Source organism: Nycticebus coucang, chromosome 13 (genome assembly GCF_027406575.1).
Source record: "Nycticebus coucang isolate mNycCou1 chromosome 13, mNycCou1.pri, whole genome shotgun sequence".
NCBI lineage: Eukaryota > Metazoa > Chordata > Mammalia > Primates > Lorisidae > Nycticebus > Nycticebus coucang.
The window spans coordinates 86,873,081-86,895,585 of record NC_069792.1 but is presented as its reverse complement, the minus strand read 5'-3'; the positions used below and the strand labels follow the sequence as shown (position 1 = coordinate 86,895,585).

Genomic DNA, 22,505 nt, shown 5'->3' with positions numbered 1-22,505 from the left:
CTTTTTAGTTTGAACAGGTCCCACTAGTGTATTTTTAAAGCTGCTTCAATTCCCCGGGGGGTCCTCCTCATAAAATACTCGCCCAGACCGATTTCTTCAAGGGTTTTCCCTGCACTCTCTTCTAGGACCTTTATAGTTTCATGTTTTAAGTTTAAATCTATGAGACTCTCTTAATTAATGGTGAAAGGTGTGTGTCCAGTTTCAGTCTTCTACAAGTTTCCAGCCAGTTCACCCAACACCATTTGTTAAATAGGGAATCTTTTCCCCACTGGATGTTTTTAATTGGCTTGTCAAAGATCAAATAATGGTAAGAAGCTGGGTTCATCTCTTGGTTTTCTATTCTGTTCCAGACATCTACTTCTCTGTTTTCGTGCTGGTACCATGCTGTTTTGATCACTATTGATTTATAGTATAGTCTGAGGTCCGGTAGCGTGATTTCTCCTGCTTTGTTTTTATTTCTGAGTAATGCCTTGGCTATTCAAAGTTTTTTCTGATTCCGTATAAAATGAAGTATTATTTTTTCAAGATCTTTAAAGTATGACAATGGAGCTTTGGTAGGGATTGCATTAAAATTGTATATTGCTTTGGGTAGTATGGACATTTTAACAATGTTGATTCTTCCCAGCCATGAGCATGGTATGTTTTTCCATTTGTTAACATTTTCAGCTATTTCTTTTCGTAGAGTTTCATAGTTCTTTTTATAGAGATCTTTCACATTTTTTGTTAGATAAACTCCCAAATATTTCATCTTCTTTGGCTACACTTCTTTCACTGCAGTGATTGGAATAGTCCTTACCTGTTTTTTCAGCTTGACTATTGTTGGTATATATAATGGCTACAGATTTATGAATGTTGATTTTGTAACCTGAGACACTGCTGTATTCTTTGATCACTTCAAAGAGTTTTGTAGTAGAATCCCTGGTGTTTTCCAGATATACAATCATATCATCTGTGAAGAGCAAAAGTTTGATCTCTTCTGACCCTATATGGATAACCTTGATCACCTTTTCTTCCCTAATTGTGGTGGCTAAAACTTCCATTACAATGTTAAAGAGCAGCAGAGACAGTGGACAGCCTTGTCTGGTTCCTGACCTGAGTGGAAATGATTTCAATTTAACTCCATTCAATATGATATTGGCTGTGGGTTTGCTGTAGATGGCCTCTATGAGTTTAAGAAATGTCCCTTCAAAAGCAGAAAGAGGGACAGAGGGAGGGGGGTGGGGCCTTGGTGTGCGTCACACTTTATGGGGGCAAGACATGATTGCAAGAGGGACTTTACCTAACAATTGCAATCAGTGTAACCTGGCTTATTGTACTCTCAATGAATCCCCAACAATAAAAAAAAAAAGTCCCTTCTATACCAATTTTCTTAAGTGTTCTGATCATGAAGGGATGCTGGATATTATCAAAAACTTTATCTGCATCAAGTGAGAGAATCATATGGTCTTTGTTTTTTCATTTGTTTATGTGCTGAATTATACTTATGGATTTACGTATATTGAACCAGCCTTGAGACCCTGGCATAAAAACCAAGTTGGTCATGATGTATAATTTGTTTGATGTGTTGCTGGATTCTGTTTGTTAGGATCTTGTTGAATATTTTTGCATCTATATTCATTAGAAATATTGGTCTATAATTTTCTTTTCTTGTTGGGTCTTTTCCTGGTTTGGGGATCAGGGTGATGTTTGCTTCATAGAACATGTTGGGTAGTCTTCCTTCTTTTTCTACATTTTTGAATATGTTGAGTAATATAGGTACTAGTTCCTCCTAAAGGTTTGGTAGAATTCTGAAGTAAAGCCATCTGATCCCAGGCTTTTCTTTTTAGGGAGATTTTGTATGGTTGATGCTATTTGAGAACTTGATATTGACCTGTTCAACTTTCCACTTGATTCTGGCTAAGTCTTGGTAGGTGACCTGCTTCAAAGTATTGGTCATTTTCCTTCAGATTTTCATATGTCTGAGAATAAAGTTTCTTGTAATATTCATTAAGGATTTTTTGATTTCTGAGGAGTCTGTTGTTATTTCGTCTTTGTTGTTTCTGATTGATGAGATTAGAGATTTTACTCTTCTTTTCCTGGTTAGGTTAGCCAAAGGTTTATCTATTTTATTGACCTTTTCAAAAAACCAACTTTTTGATTTATTGATCTGTTGTATAATTCTTTTGTTTTCGATTTCATTTAATTCTTTTCTAATGTTGGTTATTTCTTTTCTTCAACTGGGTTTGGGTTGGAATTTTCTTCCTTTTCCAGTTGCTTGAGATGTCCCATTAAGTTGTCAACTTCCTCTTTTTTTTTTTTTTGTAGAGACAGAGTCTCACTTTATGGCCCTCGGTAGAGTGCCATGGCATCACACAGCTCACAGCAACCTCCAACTCCTGGGCTTAAGCGATTCTCTTGCCTCAGCCTCCCGAGTAGCTGGGACTACAGGTGCCCGCCACAACGCCCAGCTATTTTTTGGTTGCAGTTCAGCCGGGGCCGGGTTTGAACCCGCCACCCTCGGTATATGGGACCGGCGCCCTACCAAATGAGCCACAGGCACCGTCCAACTTCCTCTCTTTCCGTTCTCTTGAGGAAGGCTTGCAGTGCTATAAATTTTTCTCTTATGACTGCCTTTGCAGTATCCCAGAGTTTCTGATAATTCGTGTCTTCATTGTCCTTTTGTTCCAAAAATTTGGCAATTTCCTCCTTAATCTCATCTCTGACCCAGCTATCATTCAACATAAGGTTATTTAACTTCCATGTTTTTGTATGAGTATGCAGGTTCCTGTTGTTACTTAGTTTAACTTTTATTCCATGCTGGTCCAAGAAGATGGAAGGAATAATTTCTATTCCTTTAAATTTACTGAGGTTAGACTTGTGACTCAGGGTGAAAGGATGTGATTGATTTTGGAGTATGTTCAGTGGGCTGATGAGAAGTATGTGTATTCAGTTTTGGGGGGATGAAATGTTCTGTAGATGTCTGCTAAATCCAATTGTTGAATGGTTAGGTTTAAATCTAAAATTTCTTTGCCCAGCTTCTTTTTGGAGGATCTATCCAACACTGCCAAAGGAGTGTTGAAATCAACTATTATGGAGTTGGAGGAAATCAAGTTGCTCATGTCTGTTAGAGTTTCTCTTATAAATTGAGGTGCATTCTGGTTGCGTGCATAAATATTAATAATTGAAATCTCATCATATTGAGTATTACCCTTAACAAATATGAAGTGACCATTCTTATCCTTCCTTACTTTTGTTGGTTTAAAGCCTATTGTATCTGCCAATAGAATTGCAATGCCTGCTTTTTTCTGGCTACCATTTGCCTGAAATATGGATGACCACCCTTTCACCATGAGTCTATATTTATCTTTTAAGGTAGGATGTGACTCTTGTTGCAGCAAATATCTGGCCTAAGTTTTTGTATCCAGTCAGCTAACTTGTGCTTCTTTAGAGGACAGTTTAAGCCATTCTCATTAATGGAGAATATTGATAAGTCTGGTAAAATTTTGGGTATCGAATTTTTCAAAAGTCCAGTGGACATTTTCAATCCTTTCACCACTGTGGAAGTTGGAGTTTAATCAAAAGTTTCTGAGTGAGTTTACTTTTGTGGTGGAGGATTGGGCTGGTCATTATGGAGGATAGATCTGAGAATATCCTGAAGAGCTGGGTTGGTTATCGCGAATTTCTTCAACATATGAATGTCATTAAAGTATTTAATTTCTCCATCGTAAGTGAAACTCAGTTTAGCTGGATATAGGATCCGGGGTTGAAAGTTATTTTGTTTTAGGAGATTAAAAGTCAATGACCAACCTCTTCTGGCTTGAAAAGTTTCAGCAGAGAGATCTGCAGTCATTCTAATATTCTTCCCTTTGTAGGTAATGGATTTCTTATGTCTGGCTGCTTTCAGAATTTTCTCTTTCATATTAACACTAGTGAAGTTAATTATGATATGCCTGGGGGATGTCTTATTCGGATTGAGTCTTGCTGGAGCTCTGAAACTATCTTCCATCTGAATTTTAGAATCTCTTGGCAAGTCTGGAAAATTCTCTTTCATAATTTCATGGCCTTGCGAGGACACTTCATCATTTTCAGGGATTCCAATGAGGCGGATTTTAGCCTTCTTGGAATTATCTCAGAGCTCTCTGAGAGAATGATCTGTTTTTGCTCTCCATTTATATTTCTGTTTGAGAGTTTGGGAGTGTTCAAAAGCTTTGTCTTCAATATCAGAAATCCTTTCTTCTGCTTGCTCCACTCAGTTACTGAGGAATTCTACTGTATTTTTCAGATCTGTGAGGGCTGCAAACTCTTGCTTCAGTGCGTCAAAATCTTTGATGGTTTTGTCTTTAAATTCATTAAATTCTTGAGACAACTTTTGAATTTCTTCTCGAATTTCTTATTATGACTTTTGAATTGCTCTTCGAATTTCTAGTTCCAAATTTTCCTTCATTCTATTAATCTTGTTTGCCATCCAAATTCTGAATTCGATTTCTGACATCTTGGCCAGCTGTTTATGAATGAAATCTTCAGTTACATCTGCCATATCTGTCCTTAGGGGGCTTGATCTAATCTGGTTATTCAAGTCACCAGAATTTTCTGGTGATTCTGCCCCATGATTATTTCACACCATTTGAGTTTACCCCTGGAGCTTTGTTGAGGACCCATACAGTGTTACAGCCTGAGAAACTGGGGTTCTATTTGGTGTGGTGGGGCTAAGTGGTTCTGTCTTGTTTTCAGCTGGTCTCTGTTCGACCCTAGTGAAACAGTTACTCCGGTTTGAAGTCTCAGCTGTGGAGAAATACCAGCAATTAAGTCACCCTACCCCCCATAGGCAACAATTAGAAAAGGAAAATCAAACCTTTCTATAACCACACACCCAGGGCACCACTTGAATATTCCTCGGGTGAATGGCTCAGTTCAAAAGGTCTAAATCAATTGTCTCAGTCAGCACCTGTCTCAGGTGTGAGAGTTTCAAAGGTCTCTGGGAACTTGATTGCAGGGTTCTGGTGACAACTCAAATATGAATTGCTCCAGTGCTCCATGAAGTCAGGAGAACCCACCCAGTAAATAGAGTAGTCTGGGAAGGTTGATGCCTGCTTCCCCACCTTGCACCTCTGTCACACCAGTCACTGATAGCCCCGCAGGGCTGTGACTCATTTGCCTCCCGTGAGCAGATAGTACAGGAGTTTGCACCTGCCTGAATCACAAAGAAATCTGTATCTGCTCATCCAGGCCACTACTCTCTGCCTCTATTCAGCAGGGGGTCATGAGGACTGACAACCTTGGGCGCCAGATGGAGGCTAGGGGTTGTTCACTCAGTTCCAGCCCTGCCCCTGATTGATGTTACTGACAGAACATAACAACTTTGTGGGAATTTGTTTCTGTCCCTGCTAAATTCCTGTGCATAAGAGAAGCTGTTTTGAGTTCCCAGAACCTGTGCCTCAGGCCCTGTCTTTACTCCTGCAGGTTTGTATTTGTAGCACAGTCAGCTCTAGCCTCCTGACTTCCTTTGTCTATAGATTGATGATCCCCTGAGGGCCGGGTGCATCTTAGGCTCAGTAAAGCGGTCCTCTGGGTCAGCCCCGCCCTGGGAATTTCCCGGCTCTGCGCATGCATTTTCTAGTCCCCACGCTCCACCAAGGCTAGTACCACCACAGGCAAACCCTTTATTCATGAGGCCTGTGTTTCAGTCCCCAATCCATTCCACAGTGGTTGCCATCTGAGAAGATGCCCACCCTCCTCTGGTTGACCAAGGAGACAGGGGTTGTGGCTTCAGAATATCTGGGGGTGGGCCATATTGTTGCCAATAACGGCTGCTACTCTGTGCCTCAGGGCACTGCCACTCCGGTGTGGTTCCCACTCAGCCAACTGTCGTCTCCTCACTCCCGTGCTGCAGAATTAGCACTGACCAGCTGCAGTACAGGCTCTGTCCACACCCCTCGAGAAATCACCCAAGAATCTGGACTCCAGAGGGGAGTGCAGGTCGAAACACCAAACTCATTGAGACCAAATGAGCAAATAAATAGATAAAAAGGCTACCAGACACACAAGCCCACAGATGCACAATCAGAAACACATAGACATACAGACAACAATAACGACAAAACAACTACAATAAATTAATGATAATGATAAAATAATTTAGGAAAAAAAGGGTAAAAAACATACAAACAAAATGAACAAACAAAACACTCTCTAGAAATCTGATGTTAGCACTCTCAGATACCATAGGAAGGGAAGAAGAGGAAGAGAGAAGGGAGAAAAAAAGTGGTGTTCCTAAAAAAGTTAAAAAAGAAGAAAGAAAAAATAAAAATAAAAAATATATAAAAATAATAAAAATTATCTATAGTTCCTCCAAGAAAATGATGAGAAAAAAAGGCACCAACCACAAAAATATTATTCTTGTATATATGTAGAAATATACATCTATGTATATGATGTAGGTATCAACTTTTGTAGGAATATATTTATAATGCAATATACTTTATGGACACCAGGTGGTGCTGTGAGTGGTTCTCAGGCTTATACCTGATTCACAGTTTATACTGTTACCACGGTAACCACCCTACCTGGCCAATCACCATTTTGGAGTTTCTGTAAAAGTTTTTTTACCTAATTGTTGTGCAACCTCAGCTGTTCTGTTCCAGACAGCACTCCTATCCGACCTCCCAACTCAGTGCAGGAGTCCGCACTTCACAAATCTTTCCACTCTGCTCCAGTGTTCTCCTGCAAACTGGCAACTGCAATCGGCTGTGGGGGAGGGGCCGGCTGCTGCAGGGTCTCACTGCCACCGCAGCTGCAGCACATGGAAACCTTATACTCAGTTTTTGTGGCTCAGAGTGTCACTTTTGAATCTGGAATTTTGAGTCCAGCACCCGCCAGTTCGCCTTGCAGCCTAAACTGCCAGCCCACACCAATATTCCCCACCAGGAATGGTCTGGTCTATTTTATCATTCCTGTTGTTCAGGGGGAAGGTGCTCGCCATTTCAGACAATTCAAAATGTCTGTTTCCCAGACATTTTGTCCGGGATCCCTTCCTTTCAATTTTCCATCGGGTTGCTTAGTTCCTTGTGATTCTGAGTGGCTCCCCTTTTGGGTGCCAAACTCTGCTCGGGAATAAAATTTCATCAGTTGGGTTTTGCCAGGAATTGCAAACTGCTGTCCTCCATGAGGGAGGGGCCTGCCAGCCACCACAGGCTAAGCAGGGAAAATCTCTACAACAGAGTCTGTGGTTTTAAAATCCACCTCATATACAGCAATCTGCCAATTTGCTGCGCATCTCCAGCTGTCTGTCCACACCAAAAATCCACATGGGGAAAAGGTCCAGACCCCCCTTCCTCTCACCTGATGACTCGGAAGAGGTAGGCTACACATCCTTCCCATCCACCATCATGCTCCACCTCCTTGAATATTTTCTGATAGAAAAGTACAAAATGGATGAATCCTTTAAATGTTTGAGAACTTCAAGCACTTTAGTTGTTCATATTTAGGGTGCAAACTAGTTAGGAAGGGCAACGCCTCTGGCCTAACTCTGCAAAGTGTTGGATTTGAGGTCAAAGCAGATGGGGCTTTTGCCCAGCCAGAGTGGCAGACCCCTTTGCAGGGGAGGCGACAGTGAGAGTGCGGGAGGCCCTGCTGCTCTCCCCAGGGCAGGCCAGCCACGCAGAGGCTGTAAGAGCAGTGCCTCCTCTCACCAGGGTGCAGTGAAGCAGGGCTCGCAGATCGGGAGGCTCAGCCGAGGGCAAGGGACCAGCGCAGGGAAGTGCTTTGCTTGTGCTCTCATTGAACTCTGGGGTCTGGTCTCTCTCCCCTTATTTCTATTTCTATCTGATTGATGTTTAAAGATTTTGGATTTGACTTTCTCAATAAGTCTCAAACCCAACACCTCTGAGCTCCATTCTTTCTCCTGTTCCCTTAGTCCAGGCACCATCATCCCTCAACTGGAATCTTGGGCCGTGTCCTCACCCATTCTCCACACTGATACTAAAATGGGAGCAAACTGTCCTCCATTCGCACTTACACAGTTCATGAACTCCTCTTTGTCTCTCTCTTACCATAGAAAAAATTAAATCTAAAATCTTCAGTATGCAAGCCAGGCCTTTTGTGATCCACTCCCTGAGTATTTTCCACCTTCATTTCTCCCTCAGTATCTCTAAGTAAACTATGGCCCCGACAAGCCAGACTCCTCAATATCAAAATATTTCCTGTATTTTTCTTCTTCATGTCTTATCACATGACTTTTCCTGGGCCTGGAATAGTATTTCTGCCATCTTGGCTTGTCAAAACTTACACTCTTCCTTCATGACAGTGAAAATACTTCCAACATTCCCAAATTCTGTCTTACATCTATCTTGTTTGAATGAATCACTATTTTCTGTGTTCTCCTCCTGAAAGCTGTTGGTTCCAATAATAGTCGCCAGGAGAGCAGCAGAGTATGGGATGGAAAGCCCAGATCTGGGAGCTGCCTGCTCCCTGCCCTTGTGACCTTGAGAAAGTTACTTTTGCTCTCTCAATTTCCTCAACTATATAATGAAAATAAGGACAATGTCAAATTATAGCATTGATGTGGTAATTAAATGACTTCACTGTGTGACAGGTTGAAAGCATCTTATAAACAGTTTTCCAATTAAAAAAAGAACCCTGATTTCCTGAGTCACTAGTCAGGGGTTATCAAAGTGTGTTCAGCAGCATTAGTCCCACCTGGGCATATGATAGAAGTACAGTTTCTCAGGTCCCACCTCACACCTACTGAATCAGAAACTCTGAGCAAGGAATCTAATAATGTAACAAGCTCTTGGGGCAGTAATGATCGAGTTTGAGTTTGTAGATGATCTCGAAGATGCCTTTCAGCTCTCACCACCTACAATCCTCCCGCTCAGTTGCTGAAGGCTGGAATGTCCCATTTGAAGACAATTCTAAAAGGTTAGAAAGGGAAGTAAGGAACTAAGTCAGGAAGCTAAAAGTAAAAAGGGGGGGAAATACCCATTTTCAGGAAGAAGCAAAGAAGGCAAGAGGAAAAATAACCATGCTGGAAAGGGATGCAAGGGTATTTCCTTCCAGTTCTTCCTTTTGTCACTAAAAAAGAAAGTCTCATATAGATTATTGCTCTAAAGATTTGTCGATGAGTTACTTTTTAATTTCTATATTCACATTAACAAAACCCTCTCTCTTTCTCCTTTTTTCAGTAGCTGGGAAAGTATTTCCTTGAAACAAGAACAACAAAAATATGTACAGAAAAAAAGCACCCAATTTAGTGTTTATCTCCTAACATAAACATGTGTAAAAAATTGCAACAAGGCACAAACACAGCTACATGCAGCAGCAAGCCCCCAAATAGCCCTTTGTGAAGAAGATGTAGCAGATACTGTTGCCAAAACCAAAGCCCTTATAAAATATTTTAGACATACAAGTAGGTACAGAATAACAGAATAAATATCTGTGCACCCAACAGCCAGCCTAAGAAATCGTATACACTTATATATCAACAAACGATTTTTTAAACATTCAAAAAAAAATCTGTGTATTTAAAATGCAGCATGGCTGTTAGAAATGTAATTTAAAAAGCACAGCACAGGGTTTAATGCAATAAATGTCCACTCCCTTCTGTTCCTCTCTTCTCAAAATGTGTAAATCAGCTGTCCACCAATGGGACTTTCAGGCAGAAAGATGTGTTTATGGGTATGTTTTGGGATGGTGAAATTGTTACAAGTGAATAAAACAATTTCTGCTGTTGTGCTCTCCAAATGAAGTCATGTATTCTTACAGGAAGCTTATTTTACCCTTTTATAAATAAGGATTTAGTACTAAAAATGCTTTGGAAATCTCTCAGGGATAATTCCACTACTCATGTGCAGTATTACAGATTCTGAGCGTGAATAATGAATGATATTTAACTCTACTGATTGTGAAGCTTTTCTGTAAGCTCTCACCACGTGAGCCTATAGAGAAATTAGGCCAACCCATGAAATCAAATAACATACTTTCCATGCGTTTTTCTCTTGATTTCCCTAGAACTCTGGATTGACAAGATAAAAGAACAAAAAGCTGCAATAACAATATTTACCACCCTTGAGCAGTTTTCAGGTGAGAATGGTTGTGCTAGGGACTTTATAGACATTAATTTGTTTAATCTCTATAATGATTCTCTTTTTTCAGCTAAGGACATCAATCATAAGAGTTGGAGTGACTTATCCAGGGCCCATGATAGGGAATGATGGTGTTGGAGGTTGGCTCCATGTTTTAATAACTATACCCACCATGTATCTCTTGGAATATCCTGCCAAAGACTGAACATCCCTAGTCACCCAGGGAGCAGTTGACCAACAGATGCTCATATTTCAATCTCTTTATTTTACATGTGAGGTAACTAAGGCTAAAAGGAGAAAGGCCCTTCTCCAAGATTAGAGAACTGAGGCTAGAATGTAACGTTCCTGAATCTCAATTCACCCATGGCCATTTCCTCTTCTTCATGGGTCCGGAATGGAAGGAATCTTATTTTCCTCCAAAAACCTGCTTGTTCATTCGACCATATTCCAGATCCCATGAGCAATACCACGAACTATTTCAGCCACTGCGCACAGAGTCATTTAAGGAAGACTTTTTTGAAATGGGAAAGCCAGAATAACATTCAAGAGATTATAACACATTCTGGTTTGGGATGGGAAAAGACTCTGCATTGCCTCCATTTAAATGTATTCTAGGGTTCTCAAAATTAACAGATCCTTCTTCATTTCTACCTCCTTAACTCAAAGAAACCTAACTGAACCCTGCTCATACGCAAATAGCACCATCAGGTTCACAGGCCAAAAATTTAGCATTTATCCTCAATTCCTTTCTTTCAATCTATAGCCAATCCATCAGCTTAAGTGAGGCGTTGGATAAATGTTTGTGAGGTGGAGAAACGTGTGTTTCTTAATTTAGGCTCAAATTTGGAAGGGTAAATTTGCTTTTAAATGGTATTTGTTCTCTACACACACACACACACACACACACCCTTTTCGAGACTGTTTCTTCTCTCCTTCCTGCATGGTTTTGTGGCCTCACAGCTCCGTTCGGACAGAGACAAGCTACAAGCTTTCTGTGCAGCCAAGTTGCTCTGAATGACAGACACCACAATGAAGGGCTGGGCTGCTTTTGAGGGCTCACATTTTTCCATTTTACTCTTCCTTTCCATCCTTCCTGCCTTTCTAGTCATTGGCATATACAAAGTCAATTTGTGCAGCTCTGAGCAGAATTCTCTGCCCAGGAAAGAGCTGACAGAGAAAGGTTCTTTACAGCAATAATCACCATTTTTTAGTCAAGCAGCAATAAATGGTTTTCAAGATTGATTAGCAGACAAGTCAAGAAGAGGCCCCTATGGAATCTCAGGATCTATCTATCTGGATTACACCACCATAAAGAAAGGGCATCTCTGGCTTCCCACACCACAACCTCACGCAATGCGGTATGAATACACTTCACAACCTTGGGCTGCAACCACACGTGCTGGAAAAGCTCAGTGATAACAACTTAAAAGTCAGGAACGCAGAGATTTTCTTCTTTCCAATGATCACATTTCAGGTACAGTGGTTCAAAGTTTAAGCTTCATATTTTACCTGAGAAATAAAAGGAGTTGAGAGCAGCGCTATCAGACGGAAATGAATATGAGCCACAGATGGAATTTTAAATTTTCCAGCAGCCACGTTAAAAATAGCAAGAAAGGTGAGATTAGTTTTAATATTTAATTTGTCTTAATAGATCAAAAATTATCATTTCTACATGTTACAAAGATGATTCATGAGATTTTTTTCATTTTTTATCCTAAATCTTCAAAAATTCAATGTGTATTTTATACTTTTAGCATATCACAAATTGGATGCTAAATTTTCAATAGTGTAAGTGAAATATTGTTCTACCAAAGCAATAAAGTTACAGTTAATGGAAAATATTTACATGTTAAATAATTTGATCTAAACTAAATTAAATTGAAAATTTAGTTCCTACGTCACAGTGTCCACATTTCAAATACTTAATAGTCCTGGGTGGCTTAAAGCCACTACCTTGGACAGCTCATCTCTAGAGAACGTAGAGCATGGCATTTCCACTTTTTATAGTTATTCATAGGTCCTCGTAAAGCAGCTGGTCCTTACTAAATTTTATTGGCATGCTTCTCAGCTAATAAAATTATTTTTTTCAAAAACCACTGAAGCAAACAAAAGAAAACTATGTAAGAGTCCCCAAAAGAAGAGAAAGTTTGTTTTATATATAATAACTCAATTTCTTCATCTGGGAATGGAAATGGTAAGTTCCTAAGTGCTTCCAAAAATGTAGTATCTGTGAACAAATGATTCAAGAGCAAGAAAATTTGGAAAATGCTCCATACAAATCCATCTCACCTGGGATTCACACAACAAAATAGTATTATATTTTTCCCCCATGGCTCAGGCGAATAAGCCTCATCTCACGCTCTGCATTCATCTTTTGTGTATCACTCTCTCTCTTCCTTTAGCTTTTTCCTTGTCTAGCAATGTAATAAGTGAGTGTGAGGTCAGGACCCAATAGAAGCTGTGAAAGTTTTATAGTAGCCTACCTCTTCTGCCTACGGTAATCATTGTCCCAACCAAATTCTATGCTCACGATTTCCTTTCTTTCATGTGATACAATTTTGCATCACAGATACATATTGTTAAAATGTGACATATAATTTGTTGCATACACAGAGTCATAGTATAGGAAGTTATTGTGCTATATACAATTTTGAAACTTGATGGACTCTAAGTCCATATCCCACCTAATGGGCACAATATAATGGTATATGACACATCTCCTGAGTGACGGAGTCAACTACAACTTGGACCACACCTAACAAACCTGTACAATGTAACCCAATCATACATACCCTCATATTAATCTGAAATTTTAAAAATCCATTAGCTATCAAAAAAATCCATTAGATATCACTCATTTGATCTTTGGGCAAGCCTTGTCATCTCTAAATAGACCCCTACATTATTATTCTAGATACATATTACCTAATTTCATCTTCCACACTGTCTTCCTAGTCATCTTTCCAAAACATAAACTTAATCACATAATTCAGCCATTTGAAACCTTTCAGAGGTGCCCCAATCACTAAAGAATAAAGTCCAAAATCAGTATAAGACTGTATTAGATTTTAAATAAAGCCCAAAATCATCGTAAGACTGTATTAGGTTTTCTTAATTTCCATAGGTTCCCTATGCCCGTAGTCACAGCTGTCTTACAACGTAACTTTTCCATTCCCCTGGCCCTCCATCCAGTTGTGGAGTCTCTTTCTCCATTCCCTTTAATCTGGGCTGCTTTTATAACTTTCTTTGATCAATAGACTGTGGCAAAAATGACAGTGCAACTTCTGAAGTTAGGCTTAAGAGGCCTTGCATTTTCTTCCTTTGTTCTCTTAGGACACTTCCCTGAAATAGCCATGAAAAGCTATGAGAAGCCAGTGGAGAAAAATCAAGGTATCCCAGCCAAAGACAGCACCAGTGGCCGGATAGTTGGGGAGGTCATCTTGCACTTTCCATTCTAGCCAAATATCTACCTGTAGTGAGTTACATGTGTGAATACAGGCAAAATCAGTGCAAGACTCTCTCAGCTGACCCATGAAATGACCAGAAATTAAAAAGTCATTGCCAGGCACAGTGGCTCATGCCTGTAATCCCTGCACTGGGGAGGCCAAGGTGGATAGATTGCCTGAGCTCACAGGTTTGAGACCAACCTAAGCCACAGCCAAACCCCATCTTCAAAAAATAGCTAGGGCATTGTGGCGGATGCCTGTAGTCCTAGCTACCTGGGAGGCTAAGGCAAGAGGATCACTTGAACCCAAGAGTTTGAGGTTGCTGTGAGCTAAGACACCATGGCACTCTACCAAGGGTGACCAAGTGAGACTCTGTCTTAAAAAAAAAAAATCATGACTGTTTTGATTCACTAAGTTTTGGAATGATCTGTTATGTAGCACCTTGCTAAGAACTAAGACATATTAAAAGTTGTAGGTAGCAGACCCTTTTTGGTATACAGAAGAGTTTCTAATAACCTTTCTACCCTTATAGGCAGCAGTAGATGAAGACTTGACTTAAAAATGGTAATAGATATGGCTTTCATGGCGTACAGTGAGTCTCCTATAGGGTTCATAGAAAACCCACAAAGTTCTAAAGATAATTTTATATCAGCCCCTAATTTTGTATGTTAAGAAAGCAGGCTACCAGAAAGGTAAACATCTTTAAAGGTTTATTGAAATATAATTCACATGCCATACAATTCATTCATTTAAAGTGTATAATACAACGGTTCTGAGTACATTCACATATTTTAAAATCAACGTCATAGTCAATTTAAAAAGAATCACAAAAAAGAAATTACTCTTTAGCTCTCCTTTCCCCATTCTTCATATTCCTAAGCAATCATTCACCTACTTTCGGTATCTATGGGTTTTCTTATTTTGAACATTTTATATAAAGGTTATCACATAAAATGTGGTCTTTTTTCAATGACAATTTTCATTTAGTATAATATATTCAAAGTGCATCCAAATTATAGCATTGTCAACACTTTATGCTCTTTTATGGGTAATATTTCCATTGCCTGGATAAGTCACATTTTGTTTAACCATTGAACAGTTAATGGACACTTGGTGGATTTACCCTTTGACTGTTTTGAATATTAGTCCTATAAATATTTGTGTTCAAGTTTTTGTAGATACATGTTTTCATTTCATTGGACTGTGTATGGAGAAGTAAAATTTCTGGGTGATAAAATAAATCTATGTTTAATTATTTGAGGAAATTGCTACATTGTTTTCCAACCCCACATTCCCTCCAACAGCCTGTGATAATTCAAATTTATACCCATCCTTGTCAACACATGTTATTATCTGATGTTTTAATTCTAACCATCCTTGTGAGTATGAAGTAGTATTTCATTGTGGGTTTGATTTGCATTTACTTAAAGACTAATGAAGCCAAGCATATTTTCAAATGCTTATTGATCATTTGTTTATTTCTCTTGGAAAAAAGGTATCTATCTTCAGATCTTGTGCCATTTTTAATAACACATATTATTTCTTTTTATTATTGATTTGTAAGAGTTCCTTATACATTTTAGATACAAATTCTTGATCAGATACATGATTTGCAAATATCTCTATAATCTGTTCATTGTTTTTTTCACTTAATTGATAGCATCCTTTGAAGCATAAATGTTTTTAATTTTGAGAAAGCTCAATTTATGTATCTTTTTCTTTTTTTGCTTGTGCTTCTGATGTCATATCAAAAGTTCATTGCCACATCTGAAGTTCATTGCCACATCTGAGGTCATAAAGATTTATGCCTGTATTTTCTTCTAAGATTTTTATAATTTTAGCTCTTATATTTAGATTTTGATTCATTCTGAGATTTTTTAAAAAATATATATTGCAGGATAAGGATTCAACTTGTGGCTATCCTGTTGTCTCAGGATCCTTTGTTGAAAAAACTATTCTTTCCATGGAGTGTTCTTGGCACCCTCATGAAAAATCAGTGGATGTTGGTCATAGACACCTATGCATGCGAGTTTTATTGGAGTAATGAGAGGTGGACAGAGAGTCTTATTTAAATTGTGTGGAGAAGGGTGGTTTCATTGAAGTAAATATATTTTTTCTGAACACAAAGGATACAGGGGATTTCTTAACCATCACTATTTTCTAGAAACACAGAGCTCAGGTAAAGTTCAACATTGTCATCCCCCCCCCCACCCTTTGTTCAAGATGAATGAATATAATAGGTTGCTGAACAACTAAGAGACAAACATTCAGCCCCCTGAGTGGAAGGAAGCAAGATCTAATAAACAGTCTCTCCAGGGCTCTTTCTGGTGTTGTTCCTGCAAAACAAATTGAACCATCTGATGAGAGGTGACAGGAAAGGTCGGTCGTTTTAGAATCCTGAAGTGCAAACATCTTAAACAAGTATGCCTGAAATGAAAAAGAGAAATATTAATGTAAAAGGTTGAACTATCACAAAAAGTTAGGGGCAACACTCTGAGGGCCACAACTCTAGTGTATTCCAAGAAGCACTATTGTAGAGCTACCAGCTAACCAAATGGGTCATGTATATGGATTTCTTAATAGAAATTCTTTTTTTTCCTCTTAACAATTTTTTTATTAAATCATAACTGTGTACTTAGAAAATTCTTTCAGATGGCAAATATCTGGCCCAATTCCCTAACAAGGTCATAGAACATAAATGTAGAATTACATGGTGTTTGATCAATAGATTGTAATAATTTCTTTCTTAGGAGAGATAGACACTAGTAAAGTCACAGGACGATTTGTTTAAGGTTATTTTTCCATGTAGGTGCAAGTAGAAACACTGTCATTTATAATTCCATAAGGTCTTATTTGATGAGACTGGAATCTCCCAGAGGGTTTTTATAATGGGAGTAGATGATTAATAAAATACCTGGCAGTCTGTAAGACCAAGGGAAGTAGCAACTATTTGGGTTAACCTAAGAATGATATTATAATAAATATGCCCTGTACTAAAAATTATAGTAAGAAAGAAAGAAAAGAGGAAAGGGGCCATTATACATGGAGAATAAGCAAGGGTCTATAGGAAATGAGAAGACTGACCACTAGTAAGTAGATAGGAAAACAAAGCAGGAATCAGACAGGGGTCTTGGTGGAACCTTGGACAGAAGCTGCTCACTGGCTGAAGTCATCCGCTTATTGTAAAGGTCTTCTTCCAAGGCGTCAGCTATGTTTACAGGATTTCCAAGCACCCTCAAGTTTAAATGCCCTATTAGAGTAGCCTTCCAATTGCATGGAATTCTGAATTGCCCCACAGCAGTGGACTGCTGAGTTTCACTGCTGTTCTTGTTAGCAGTACCTGATAAGGTCCCTTTTGTTTTCTTCTGAGGTCTCTTCCCATAGATGAAGTATCCTATTGAAGAACAGGAAGAGGCGCTTTAGGAAAACGGAAAACACTGTGCAAAGATAACCTTAACCCTTTGGTGATAGGACTGGGAACAGTATGTGAGCCCCTTGCAATACATGGCCATTTCACCATGCAGTAAGGCAATCTGGGAACAGAGTAAAATCTCTAAATGCATGAGCCTTCTGGTTACTAATTCATAGGGAGATAACCCAACGTAATCGTGGGTGAGGGGACCGAATATCCATAAGAACTAGTGGGAATACTTTTGGCCAAGGGAGCTCAAAGGTTTTGAGGATGTCATTGTTCTTTTCAACTTTTTTCAGAAAATTTTTGATGGTCAGGACAGTATTGTTTTTTTAGTAAGTAATAATATTTTTTGGAGTTCTCTCATAATGGTTTCTGTTAAGTGAATGCCCCGTCAATTGATACAAAAGCCGGATGCCCCAGGTTAGAAACACAAAACCAAGCAGTATTTTTAGTAACTGTAAGGGCTGTAACTTTCCAGCAAGAGAATGCTTCGGCCTACCTCAAAAATAGATATATAATAACCTAAACATATCTAAATCTCTTAAAGGATATACACTGCATAAAATCCCTCTTAACCTTAAACCTAACTTACTTTGAAGTACCACTGAACCTTTGGGTCCTGGCCATGTTCCACTTTTCCAAGTTTTTTTTCAGAATTGTGTTATTGATAGGTTATACATGCCCTGAAAATAACCTCAGCTATCTTTTAAAAATTCCTCACTAATGGTGATTTAAAATACTAACCGATTTATCTACTCCATGATGAGTAATTTCATGGAGAAGTTGAGTTAATATCCACTTGAAATGGATATTAACTTTAATATCTATAATTAGTATAATATAATATTTATATTATAATTATATAATATTATACTAATCTATAATATCTTTAATATCTATATTCTATAATATTATAATAACTATAATCTTTGGCACTTTGACAGGGCCAAAGATTATCTCAGTGAAGGGAATAAGCAGATTTTTTTGATCAATTCTTCCTTTTCACAATCCCACCAGAAATTATCCTTTGGGGGTTTTGATGGTTAAGGTACTTGGTTGAGCATAATGATGTTACCGCATCTCCTTAACTCTGTCTCTCTTTACAGGGGCCCCAACTCTATACCAGTCAGCTCTCTCAGGAGTAGGAGTGTATCCAAAAGTTACCTAACTTATTATCCGTCTTTAGAGGGGTCTAGCAGAGGCAAGAAACCTCCTTTGTCATGAAAGCAGACCAAAGTCTTGTGCTACTCCAAAGAGATATCTTTATCTTTCTCTCTGCCTTCTAGCTATTCCAATTTTGCTCTTTGGCCTACTTTGTAAGTTTTGCCCTCTGGGTTGATTTTACTTCCGACAGAGGACTATATGTTAAAGACCCATCACCTTAAATTGCTGATTGAATATCTTATCATGCTTAATAACCTCCAGCTTCAGTTTTGAAGTCTTACTCATCAACAAGTATTAGGTCAATATAATCTCTAACACTTCTGAGGGAGGTACACAACATCCCTAACAGAAGTAAGACAACCTTGATGTATCCCCATCGTAGAAAGGGTAGGAAAGTGGTGAGATTCCACGGATTGCAGGGGTAGATAGTAATGAGAAAGAGAGAAAGAGTATGAGAGGTGAGTTGATTGGCCAAAAAGTATTGTGAATGTGAGGGCAGTAGTCACGTCTGTATTATGCAGGGGCCACAAGGTCAAGTGGAGAGCCTAGAACTGCTGACCAGAAGCATCAGAAAGTTTTGGATCTGCACCTGTTTCTCTAAGTCAAGGGAGAAAAGCCTCCCAACCAAGTCAAGGGTAAGGCTGTAGTGAGCAATAGGCTCTTCATGGATTCCATGAAATTGAGTTAAAGCACCGTGGGCGTGTCCTGCTCACTCATGCATGAATTGATGAAATGGCTTTTCACAGTTAGGGACACCTATGGAGGGAGCCAACTGAAGAGTCTTCTTCAGGTTAGAGAAAGCTGGTCATGTGTGGGCTCCCAGATCAGAGAATTGCTTGCCAATTCATAAAGATGTTTTGCTGTCACAGAAATAATTGGCACCCATTGTCTGTAATATCTACTTAGATCTAGAAATCCTCTTGGTTACATCTTGAAAAGGGTCTAGAATAATTCTGGTAGTCTTTAATATGTCAGGAGAAACTTTTTTTCCCTTCCTAAAATAGGTCATGCCTCAAATGATGGTCAGTGTTCCGGAAAATGTATAATTTATCTTTTGACATATTATGTTCCCTTTCGGCTAGGGCTGAGAGCATGGAGTTCTTTGTATAAGTGTCTTTGATTACTGATCAAAGTCAGAGATCATGTACATACTGTATCATAACTAAGTCACAAGACAGATTTATAAATTTTGTAATTTTGACTAAGGTCCTGGGAAAAGCAGGATGGGGCTTCAGGGAACCCCTGTGGCCTGATTTTTCCCTCCCCTAGTGAAAGCAAAAGGGCATCTCCTGGTCCAGAGGCACACGCAGTAAAGTTGGGCAAAGATCCACTACGGTGAAGCAAATGGCTTTAGACAGAATTGACAACAAGACGGTATTTGATTAGGAACTAAAACTCACTGTGAGGCTGGCACTAACAACAGGCTACATGGCTTCTGCTTATGTTCTACGTGAGAGTTTCCTTCTCATGATAAACCACACGTTTGGACAGCACAAAACAGTAAGACAAATGACAGCAAAAAAAGAGATGAAAGGAACAGGCTTGGTTCTACAAAAAATTCCAAACAAATGGGAAGCAAAAACAAAACCAGAACTCCAAACTTAGTTAGAATAAATAGCCAAGGAACTCAATGGAAGAGTTCAGACTTACCACGTTATTATAGACTTGACAAGCAGCAAAGCACAAGGAGTGTTGCAGCTGGCTGAGGGTTGGGTCTGTGGTGATGGTCAGTGCAGACCTTATCTTGATGGCACTTCCAAGAAAACTATGAAAATAAATAAATTTCATATTATTTGTCATTTGTCACTCAAATGACAAAAATCAAGTGCTATTTACTCTGAGCTTTCCAAACAAGGGTCACCTACCATCACTTTTGTTTGGCAGAGACTCAGATGCAGGTTGAGTATTGGGAAGGCTCATAATGGACAAAAGGGAGACTTCAGGCACACCTAATTGGAGGCTACAGCCACGGGGAAGCTCGAGGGTAGCCAAGGAGGAGAAGGCCATTGGATGTGATTTGTTAAGAATAGATGCTTGGCTTTCTGTGGTTGGTTCCAAGTTAGAAGTAGAGGCAAAAATTTTGGAATCTGGCAGTTACCAAGTCCTCACTGATGCTAAAGAGGTTGCAGTTGGGTTCCTAGACTGCTTGTCACAGTGCTGTGATTGGAGTTGTATTTTTATACATGGCCTAGCCACTGTCTGTATATTCATTCTCGCCGCTCACTGAGTTTTTGATGCTAAGATGTTGATCTTCTTGGTAATGCTGTCCACAGTGTTGGATATTTCTCCCGTAAGTGCATGGAGACCTGAGCATTTCACCAGGCTGTCTCAATAGTCTAAAGAGTGGCTGGTCCAGAAAAAGAGCTGGACCACGAATGGTCGGCTCAGGTGCTAAGTCCTTCCAGGATTGTAGCAAGTCTTCAGACTTGAGTTTTCAGTGATTCTTAAAATCCCCAGCAGCAAAGACCAGCTGCAGGGGCAGGGCAACCTGGAGTCCCAATAAGGATCTTGGCAGTCAGGTTTCAGTTGTCAGTGATTCCAGGACAACAAGTAGAGGAGAAATTGAAAAGTGGCTTGGAGGCTGTTAGTTTGTAGCCAGGTCCTAAAAGAAACTAAAAAATTGAAAATCTGGCAAGGATTAACAGTCTCTGCAAGTCCAGTTTACAGGCGGTACCAGTCTGGGTTTTCCACAAGGACAGGGAAAGCTCCACCACCGGGCAGGACAAAGTTTGCATATTCATTAGTTACCCGCAATTTACAATGAGGTCAGGTGCCAAATAGCTCAAATATAAATGATAAGGTTAAGAGTCTGGTAATCCAGAAGTGTGTGCTACAGTTTTCCACTGAAACACAAAGTTCTTTCTACAGTCCCTCCCTGCCCAACACCTTTAATCAAAGGCAATCTCAAAGAAAGATGACTCTGGATCACACAATAAGGTTGGTCTCACGAGATCTGGCCCGGTTAGTCACACAGTTGCAGCAAGAATGGCAATTGACACATAGATCTTCTCACATTCGCTTTGCTGGAAGTTTTCATAGAGAATCTCAACTTGGACCTTTCAAAGCCTCTTGGGCATAAGATGCCAAGCCAAGAACTCACCATCAGATTTCCCCACAGTACCTACTGATTTGGCAGGCATTCCTCTCTTCTTGAGGTCTCCCGAATACCATAAGATTCCTGAGCCTGCTGGCAAGTGACCTTCCTTGCTCACCTAGAAAGCCGGGAACCCGGTAAAGCCAGGGATCAGGCCAGTTTTCACCAGAGGAGCTCTGTGAGCATTGATCTCATGAGACCAACCTTATTTCCTTAAAAGTGTCTGGTCGTAATCTGATTAAAGAAGTGTCATTCTCAAATACGACATTCTAATCCAGCAGTTCTCAACCTGTGGGTCGTGATCCCTTTGTAACAATGAAAATAAATCCTGCATATCAGATATTTACATTATGATTCATAACAGTAAAAAAACAGTTATGAAGTAGCAAGGAAAATAATTTTATGGTTGGGGTCACCACAACATGAGGAACTGTATTAAAGGGTCACGGCATTAGGAAGGTTGAGAACCACTGTTCAAATCAGAGCCTTGGTTGTATTACCAATGCTTCCAATTATGTTCTGTTAACAGGGAAGACAGAATCTTATTGAATTTATTCTAATAACTAAATTTCCACAAAAATAAAAATACTTAGTAAAAGTTTACAAAATTTGGAAGGATGAGTTAAGAAGGAAAAGTTAGAAGTTTCACTTCTGTTCACAAGAAACAAACACAGTCTGTGAAACTGCTATAAGGGATAGTTTAAGAGAAAAGAAAAAAAAAGCTTCTTTATGTCCAGAAAATAGAGCAATAAAATATTAATAATATTCCAAACAAATATCACAATCGTCTCTCATCTGCTCCTTTAGTCCTGCATAACTGATTCTTGTCCCACTCCATCTTGTGTTAGTTGTTTCACGAATGCTTCTCCTTTTCAACTAGACGTGTGGAACTCCTGACTCAGTCCAAAGGTGTGATCTGATCGTTGTTTAAGCAATGCCATCATAAAGTTGTATCCCAGAGTATCTGCCATGATCTTTTTCCACCAAACTTGAAGACAGTTCTTTGTCGAAAATAAAACATTCTGGTCTACAGCTGATTGCAAGGATCTCATGGAAGCATCAAAATAAAACAGAACAAAACCCAAACTATAGGTAGATGACAAAAGGCTAAAAATTATTTACTTATTGATAATTTTCAAAAGTGAATGATCTAAACAGAGTTCATTATAAAAATAATGCAATTGACAGTTACATCTGGTTGTTCCTATAACATACAAAACAAAAGCAATCCGAAACATGATGTTTTAACTATTTTCAAAGAAAAGTAGATATTCTATCCAATTTATAAAAAGGGCCATACACAATCTTTACAAAGAAAGCAGGTTTAG

The 22,505-nt window shown here is 39.2% G+C and overlaps 1 long non-coding RNA gene across 1 annotated transcript; it reads right to left on the bottom strand.

The window, feature by feature from the left end:
• Nucleotides 1-16,861: 16,861 nt before the first annotated feature.
• On the bottom strand, nucleotides 16,862-21,459 carry LOC128563772 (uncharacterized). Its single transcript, XR_008373887.1, has 3 exons — nucleotides 19,949-21,459; nucleotides 19,734-19,848; nucleotides 16,862-16,898 (listed from the first exon to the last, which is right to left on the bottom strand). It is a non-coding gene; the product is annotated as an uncharacterized LOC128563772 (long non-coding RNA).
• Between the last annotated feature and the right edge of the window lie 1,046 nt (nucleotides 21,460-22,505).